General features: G+C 59.2%; 1 non-coding gene and 1 pseudogene across 1 annotated transcript; both read left to right on the top strand.

Moving 5' to 3' along the window:
- Positions 1-274: 274 nt before the first annotated feature.
- Positions 275-430, top strand: LOC143035985 (5.8S ribosomal RNA). The gene has a single exon (XR_012967343.1). It is a non-coding gene; the product is annotated as a 5.8S ribosomal RNA (ribosomal RNA).
- A 684-nt stretch (positions 431-1,114) lies between these two features.
- Positions 1,115-5,496, top strand: LOC143035983 (large subunit ribosomal RNA; annotated as a pseudogene).
- Positions 5,497-9,044: the final 3,548 nt, after the last annotated feature.

Raw genomic sequence — 9,044 nt, 5'->3', positions numbered from 1 at the left:
GCCGCCGCCGTGTCGGAAGGACCGGCCGACCTGGTTTTCTTTCTTTTCCAGGCTGGCCGGCCGAAGCCGTTCGCTCCAAAAGGCGTCGCAGGAAGCAGCCGCAGCCGCAGCATCAGCAGCATCAGCAGCATCAGCAGCGGGTAGCAAGCTTCCTCCGCCGTTCCGAGGGTTCTCCTCACTCTTTTCTTAATCTAAACCCCAAGCAGATTGCGGGCTCCGGGAGGCTCAACGGGGAGGGCCATGGAACCTAGGTACCCTCCAGTTAACCGAAGACAACTCTTAACGGCGGATCAATTGACTCGTGGGTCGATGAAGAACGCAGCAAAATGCGCGTCGGCATGTGAATTGCAGGATACAATGAGCATCGACCTGTCGAACGCACATGGCGGCCGCGGCCAAGAGTGCCGTAGTCCAACTCGATCGAGGGTCGGTTCCCACAACCATCACGACCACCGCCTTGAGTGGGGGGAAGGAACTCTCCCAAAGGGGGCCAGCCGGGCCCGGGAGCGCCGATGGCGTTTCTCCCGTCGAGCGAGGCGCCCCCGCTGGTCCCGGCAGACAGATAGACGAATATCGGAAGCCGAGGCCCTGGGCGTGTGTCCTGGGCTCTCGCTCGCCGCCGACTGGCGAAGGAGCGGGCCGGACGAGAGTGAGGGAAAGCAAGGCAAGGCGAGGCGAGGCGAGGCGAGGCGAGGAGAGGCAAGGCAAGGGATGGGAAGGGACGGATGACTCCCCCCCCCCCGCCGACCCTCCTCGATCTCCCCCCGACCCCTTATTCTTATTCCCTCCTCCGTTTGCCGGCCGTCCGGTTCCCCGCAGTAGCAAGCAGTCGGGCGGTGCGTGGCCTCAAGGTGAGAGGATGGCATGGCAGAGTGCAGGGCTCTGCCCGTCCGGAGGGCGACTAACCCCTCTAGACGGGGAAGATGCTGCCGCCGGGCCTGAAAACGAGCGCCCTCGCTGCTGCCGTCAGCCAGCCAGTACTACTCTCGGGAGATGGAGGGAGATGGGTGGACAGACAGACAGATAGACAGGAAGGGGAGAGACGACCGACCGCTCGCTCGACCCGACCGACTCTAACAACCAGCTCCCGACCGAACTCTTAAGCCAATAATGCCGACCTCGATGCGGGCGAGAACACCCTCCAAATTTAAGCATATTAATAAACGGAGGAAAAGAAACCAACAGGGATTCTCCAGTAAAGGCGACTGAACGGGGAGGAGCCCAGCGCGGAACCTCGCGCGCCTCGCCGGCTGCGTCTGAGGAATGTCGCGTTCCGGAGGGGCCTTCTCCGACCACACCAACCCACCCCCACCCCCAAGTCCGCTTGAACGCGGCCACTGCCCACGGAGGGTGCGAGGCCCGTACGGGGATTAGGAGTCGGGCGGTCGGACGGCCCCGTCCGTAGAGTCGGGTTGCCTACTAACGCAGCCCAAAGCAGATGGTAAACTCCATCTAAGACTAAATATGACCAAGAGACCTAAAGCAAACAAGTACCGTGAGGGAAAGTTGAAAAGAACTTTGAAGAGAGAGTTCAAGAGTGCGTGAAACCGTTAAGAGGAAAACGGGTGGAACCTCGAAGGTCGAACGGGGGGATTCAGTCCGACGGCGTCGGAGTGCAGTGGTGCGGCGACCCTTTTACCCGGAGCGCTCCCGCTGCTCAACCGGTGCAGACGGGCGTATTTCCCCCTTAGTAGGACGCCGCGACCCGTTGTGGGGTTGCCGAAGGCCCGGGCGGGCGGAACCATCGCCACGAGATGGGGACCCCTCGGTGACCTGGCCGACCCCGCGACGGTCGTAACCGCAAATGCCCGCCCGCCGACTCTCGGGTCGGCGGGCACCTCCTTCGCCGGGGCAGCGGCGCCTTTCAGCGGCGCCTTTCAGCGGCGTGTAGGTCGGGGATCCACCCGACCCGTCTTGAAACACAGACCAAGGAGTCTAACATGTGTGCGAGTCATTAGGCGCACTAAACCCAAAGGCGAAATGAAAGTGAAGGGCCTCCCCCGAGGGGGCCCGAGGGCCGATCCGCCTCGCGGCCGGCGCAAGCTCGGGACTTGCACACCTTACGTGGGTGGTGAGTACCAAGAGCAGACATGTTGGGACCCGAAAGATGGTGAACTATGCCTGGCCAGGACGAAGCCAGAGGAAACTCTGGTGGAGGTCTGTAGCGATTCTGACGTGCAAATCGATCGTCGGAGCTGGGTATAGGGGCGAAAGACTAATCAAACCATTTAGTAGCTGGTTCCCTTTGAAGTTTCCCTCAGGATAGCAGGTGCTCGCTACAGAGTTTCATTCGGTAAAGCGAATGATTAGAGGTCTTGGGGACGAAAAGTCCTCAACCTATTCTCAAACTTTAAATGGGTGAGAGGTCGGGCTTGCTTGGCTGAAGCCTCGACAGTGAATCTGGAGTACCTAGTGGGCCATTTTTGGTAAGCAGAACTGGCGCTGTGGGATGAACCAAACGTCGTGTTAAGGGGCCTAAATGGACGTTCATCAGATCCCATGAAACGTGTAGGTTACTATAGACAGCAGGATGGTGGCCATGGAGGTCGGAATCCGCTAAGGAGTGTGTAACAACTCACCTGCCGAAGCAACTAGCCCTGAAAATGGATGGCGCTCAAGCGTCCTCCCGAAACTCGACCGTTGAGGCAATACCGGCCGACGAGTAGGAGTGTCGCAGCGGTGAGCGTAGAAGGAGTCCGGCGCGAGCCGGTCTGGAACCGCCGTTGGTGCAGATCTTGGTGGTAGTAGCAAATACTCGAGCGAGATCCTTGAGGGCTGAAATGGAGAAGGGTTCCATGTGAACATCAGTTGAACATGGTGCAGTCGATCCTAAACCCAAGGAGAAATCCGCCTTCCACAGTCTCGCCATGCTGAACAACGGGGAGCGGGGCGGGCTGGGAAAGGGTCGTCGGTCTGTCGGTCGGCGTCGGCGTTGGTAGGCGGAGGGGGGAGGGGGCGTTTCTACGCTCCCTTGAGCCCATGTAAGTCCACCCTCACCGGGCTAGACAGACAGCCGGCCAGATGGGCAGGCAGGCAGGCAGGCAGCAAGCCAGCAGCGACCCCGGTACCCACCCAGCCACCCACCCACCCAGCCACCCCCGGCCATGCCTCTTCCTCCCCAGCAGGGGAGGAGGCGAGTGTGACCAACCGCACTCATTCGCACGCGGTCTATGAGGCCGGAAGGTTGTGGGCGAAAGGGAATCCGGTTCTTACTCCGGAACCTCCACCCGGAGACGGTGTTACCCCTCGCCTAAAGGTACTCCTGGCGACAGGAGGAAACCTGCTGCTGCCGGCCGCGGTCCAGGGAAGAGTTTTCTTTTCTGCTTAAGAGGTCTTGGCCCTGGAAGCTACTTGCAAGGCGAGAGGGCCTTATCAAACCCGTAGAGCGTCACAGGTCTTGTGGCGTCCTGAATACCGCGATCTTTTGCCGGTCCCTGAAGCAGTGGGGGAAGGGGTCAAATTTTCGGGGGAGCCCGTACCCATATCCGCATCAGGTCTCCAAGGTGAATAGCCTCTAGTCGATAGAATAATGTAGGTAAGGGTGGGCGGCGAGGCCTCCTTGCCGCCCGCCCGCCGTCCTCACGGACGGCCGCGGCGGCGCGGTCGGGGCCGGCCGAGCCCGGACCGTATTGGCGTCCCTTCCGTGGAAATCGCAGGCTAACGCGGGCGGGGCCTCGTCGCCCCATAACGCTTCGGCTGACGCTCAGCGACCGACTCAGAACTGGCACGGACTAGGGCAATCCGACTGTCTTGTTAAAACAAAGCATTGCGATGGTCGTAGCTGGTGTTGACGCAATGGGATTTCTGACCAGTGCTCTGAATGTCAAAGTGAAGAAATTCAACCAAGAGCGGGTAAACGGTGGCAGTAACTATGACTCCCACATTTTTGGCGAGCAAATGTAGGATGGACGATTTGCTTTTTTGTTAGTTTTAGTTACTCTTTTCCGTTTCATCTTTTGTCCCTCTTCCTGTTTCTTTCGGGCGTCTCACGTCTTCGAGGTACCTGTTTTGCCTATTATTTTATTATGATTTTATTGGTTTGATTTTAATATGTTTTTAGTTCTCTCTCACTTTATATTTGTTTTTGTGAGAGAAAGAAGAAATATATGTGGTTCTACTATTATTTTATACGCAGGTTATTTTATGTTATCATTCCCCTCCAATCCTTTTATTCATTTTAGTTCCTTCCTCCTCCTGCTCCTACCCTCTCATCCTTCCTCCTTTCCTCCCCCCCTTTTTTTTACACATTATTTTATGTTTCCCTTGTTGTATTACTTTATTTTATTATTGTGAGTATGTCGTTGTATGCTTCTCAATGGTCGGCTGGTTCCGACCATTGGAATGGTTGTGACTTGAATGATACTAAAGTATTTCATGGTCAACGATTGAGGGACCGTGTCCATGAGGATTCCCGTAAATCGATCAGGGGTGCTGGACCCTATTCCGGTTGAATGGAAGGATACATCTGGGTGCGGGACACTCGGTGGCACAAGACCCCTGGTGGGGGTGCACTCACCCTGCTCTTCTCAGAGACCTTGCGGGGATGGGGCTGGCCTGCAGGTTCCAGATAAACCCTCAATCACGCAATAGCTCTTGGGTGCTTTATTTGCCTGTGTTTTTAGTAGAGCGAATGAAAAAAAAAAGCCAAATGCCTCGTCATCTAATTAGTGACTCGCATGTATGGATTAACGAGATTCCCACTGTCCCTATCTACTATCAAGACACAGCGGAAAAAGAAGACCCTGTTGAGCTTGACTCTAGTCTGATTTTGTAGAGAGACATGAGAGGTGTAGAATAAGTGGGAGGGGTAAGATCCGACAGTGAAATACCACTACTTTCATTGTTTCTTTACTTACTCGGTGAGACGGAAGCGGATCCCCGCGGTCCTTCTTCTAGCCTTAAGTGGCCGGCTTCGCGTCGGCCGCGATCCGCTCCGAGGACATTATCAGGCGGGGAGTTTGACTGGGGCGGTACATCTGTCAAACGATAACGCAGGTGTCCTAAGCCCAGCTCAGTGAGGACAGAAACCTCGCATAGAGCAAAAGGGCAAATGCTGGATTGATCTTGATTTTCAGTACGAATACGGACCGCGAAAGCGTGGCCTATCGATCCTTTTGACTTTAAGAGTTTTAAGCAAGAGGTGTCAGAAAAGTTACCACAGGGATAACTGGCTTGTGGCGGCCAAGCGTTCATGGCGAAGTCGCTTTTTGATCCTTCGATGTCGGCTCTTCCTATCATTGTGAAGCAGAATTCACCAAGCGTCGGATTGTTCACCCGTTTAAAGGGAACGTGACCGTCGCGAGACAGGTTAGTTTTACCCTACTGTTGACTCGTCGTTGCGATAGTAATCCTGCTCAGTACGAGAGGAACCGCAGGTTCGGACATTTGGTACACGTACTTGGTCGAGTTGCCAGTGGTGCGAAGCTACCATCCGTGGGATCATGCCTGAACGCCTCTAAGGTGGAATCCCGTCTAGTCAAGACAACGATATCGTGTGTGACCTGTACTGGGAAGCAAGATATTAGAGGCCGAATCCGTGGCCTGTCGAGCACATGAAAGGGGAAGAGCTCGGCGGCCCCAGGGAAGGCCGGGGCCGTCCCTTCCCACACGCTGTAACGCCCAGATGTAATGAGCTAAGTGATGTCGGCCGACCTCTGGGGCCGGGGCGGGGGCCGGGACCGGGGCCGGGAGTGGGGGGTTGCCCACTTCTTTCGGACGAGGTGCACCGGCCCGTAACGGCCGCGGATCGTGGCGGAGCAGCCCTTCGGACGGGCTAAGTGATGTCGGCCGACTGCTGTTGTCTGTCCACGGTGGCCGGGGGATAGGGTGCCCACTTCCTTCGGCCGACGTGCCCCGGCCGCGGACCATTGTGGAACACCCCTGCGGACGGGCTAAGTGATGTCGGCCGACTGCTGTTGTCTGTCCACGGTGTCCGGGGGTGGGGTGCCCACTTCTTTCTGCCGACGTGCCCCCGGCCCGGCCGGGGACGGACTAAGTGATGTCGGCCGACTACTGTTGTCTGTCTACAGTGGCCGGGGGTGGGGTGCCCAATTCTTTCGGCCGACGTGCCCCGGCCCGGCCCGTCCCGGCCGCGGACGGGCTAAGTGATACCGGCCGACGGGCTAAGTGATGTCGGCCGACTGATGTTGTCTGTCCACGGTGGCCGGGGGTGGGATAGCCACCTCTTTCGACCGACATGCCCCGGCCGCGGACCGTGGCGGAGCACCCCCGTCGGACGGGCTTAGTGATGTCGGCCGACTGCTGTTGTCTGTCCACGGTGGCCAGGGGTTGGGGTGCCCACTTCTTTTGGCCGACGTGCCCCGGCCGCGGACCGTGGCGGAGCACCCCCGTCGGACAGACTAAGTGAAGTCGGCCAACTGGTGATCCACGGTGGCCGGGGCCGGGAGTAGGGGGGGTGCCCACTTCTTTCGGACGAGGTGCCCCGGCCCGTTCCGGCCGCGGACCGTGGCGGAGCACCCCTTCGGACGGGCTAAGTGATGTCGGCCGACTGCTGTTGTCTGTCCACGGTGGCCGGGGGTGGGGTGCCCACTTCTTTCGGCCGACATGCCCCGGCCGCGGACCTTGGCGGAGCACACCGCGGACGGGATAATTGATGTCGGCCGACTGCTGATGTCTGTCCACGGTGTCTGTGGTTGGGGTGACCACTTCTTTCGTCCGAAGTGGCTCGGCCCGGCCCATCCCCGGCAGCGGTCCGTGGCGGAGCTCCCCGCGGACGGGCTGAGTGATGTCGGCCGACTGCTGTTGTCTGTCCACGGTGTCCGGGGGTGGGGTGCCCACTTCTTGCGGCCGACATGCCCCGGCCGCGGACCGTGGCGGAGCACCCCCTTCGGACGGGCTAAGTGATGTCGGCCGACTACTGTTGCCTGTCCACGGTGGTCGGGGATGAGGTGCCCATTTCTTTCGGACAAGGTGCCCCGGCCCATCCCGGCCACGGATTGTGGCGGAGCACCCCTTCGGATGGGCTGACTGTTGTAGGCCGACTGCTGTTGTCTGTCCACGGTGGCCGGGGGTGGGGTGCCCACTTCTTTCGGCCGACGTGCCCCGGCCAGGCCCGGCCCAGGCGCGGGCCATTGCGGAGCACCCCGCGGACGGGCTAAGTGATGTAGGCCGACTCGTGTTGTCTATCCACGGTGGCCAGGGGTGGGGTGCCCACTTCTTTCGGCCGTCGTCCCCCGGCCGCGGACCGTGGCGGTGCACCCCTTCGGATGGGCTAAGTGATGTCGGCCGACTGCTGTTGTCTGTCCACGGTGGCCGGGGTGGGGTGCCCACTTCATTCGGCCGACGTGCCCAGGCCGCGAACGGGCTACGAGACGTCGTCCGACTGCTGTTGTCTGTCCACGATGGCCGGTGGATGGGTTGCCCACTTCTTTCGGCCGACATGCCCCGGTCCGTCCCGTCCCAGCCGCGCCGGGCTAAGTGATGTCGGCCGACTGCTGTTGTCTGTCCACGATGGCCGGGGGTGGGGTACCTGATGAGGTTGGTTACCTCATCTTGGTAGAAGATGGTTGTCGTCCCAGTTGTAGGAAGGAGTAACTCAAACTTCGTAATTGTTTGGGACTTGTATTCGATTGGTCCGTCCGCCATGACATACATAATACATTGAGAATAATTAACGCTTTGAACAGAGTATGCAAATAAAAATATACATATATAAATTCAACAGTACAACAATCATCCTCGTATGTAATACAATATTTGGAATATTCTGTATAATATACAATAGACATATATGATAATTTGATACAGATTAATAATTTTATTAACAGTTATGATGTGTACACTTAGGGGACACTATAGCAGTGGCAGCGTGTTGCTACATACCCACGTCTTTCGGCCGACGTGCCCCGGCCGCGGACCGTGGCGGAGGTCCCCGCGGACGGGCTGAGTGACGTCGGCCGACTGCTGTTGTCTGTCCACGGTGTCCGGTGGTGGGGTGCCCACTTTTTTCGGCCGACGTGCCCCGGCCCGGCCGCGGACGGGCTAAGTGATGTCGGCCGACTAATATTGTCTGTCCACGGTGGCCGGGGGTGGGGTAGCCACTTCTTTCGACCGACATGCACCGGCCGCGGACCGTGGTGGAGCACCCCCGTCGGACGGGCTTAGTGATGTCGGCCGACTGCTGTTGTCTGTCCACGGTGGCCGGGGGTGGGGTATCCATTTCTTTCGGTGTCCGGGACACAGTGGACAGACAACAGTAGTCCGCAAACATCACCTAGCCCGTCCGCGGTGTGCTCCTCCAAAGTTCAAGGACGGAACATGTTGGCCGAAAGAAGTGGGCACACCACCAACGGCCACCGTGGATAGAAAACAGAAGTCGTCCGACATCACTTAGCCCGTCCGAAGGGGTGCTCCGCCACGGCCCGCGGCCGGGGCACGTCGGCCGAAAGAAGTGGGCACCCCACCCCCGGACACCGTGTACAAACAACAGAAGTTGGCCGACCTCACTTAGCCCGTAGGAAGGGGTGCTCCGCCACGGTCCGCGGCCGGGACGGGCCAGGGCACCTCGTCCGAAGGAAGAAGCACCCCCCCAATCCCGGACCCGGCCACCGTGGATCAGCAGTCTGCCGACATCACTTAGCCCCTCCGACGGGGGTGCTCCCCCACGGTCCGGGGCCGGGGGCACGTCGGCCGAAAGAAGGGCACCCCACCACGGGCCACCGTGGACAGACAACAGCAGTCAGCTGACATCACTCAGCCCGTTCGAATGGGTGCTCGGCCACGGTCCGCGGCCGGGACGGGCCAGGGCACGTCGGCCGAAAGAAGTGGGCACCCGACCCCGGCCACAGTAGACAGTGGACAGACAACAGTAGTCGGCCAACATCACTTAGTCCGTCCGAAAGAATACCCCGCCACGGTCCGCGGACGGGGCATGTCGGCCGCAACAAGTGGGCACCCCACCCCCGGACACAGTGGACAGACAACAGCAGTTGGCCGACATCACTTATAACGTCCGAAGGGGTGCTCCTCCATGGTCCGCGGCCGTTACGGGCCGGGACATCTCGTCCGAAAGAAGTGGGCACCCC

The sequence above is a fragment of the Oratosquilla oratoria genome, chromosome 19 (genome assembly GCF_046742065.1).
Source record: "Oratosquilla oratoria isolate Oo_2021 chromosome 19, ASM4674206v1, whole genome shotgun sequence".
NCBI lineage: Eukaryota > Metazoa > Arthropoda > Malacostraca > Stomatopoda > Squillidae > Oratosquilla > Oratosquilla oratoria.
The sequence above is the reverse complement of the archived record's forward strand: the minus strand, read 5'-3'. Positions and strand labels throughout refer to the sequence as shown.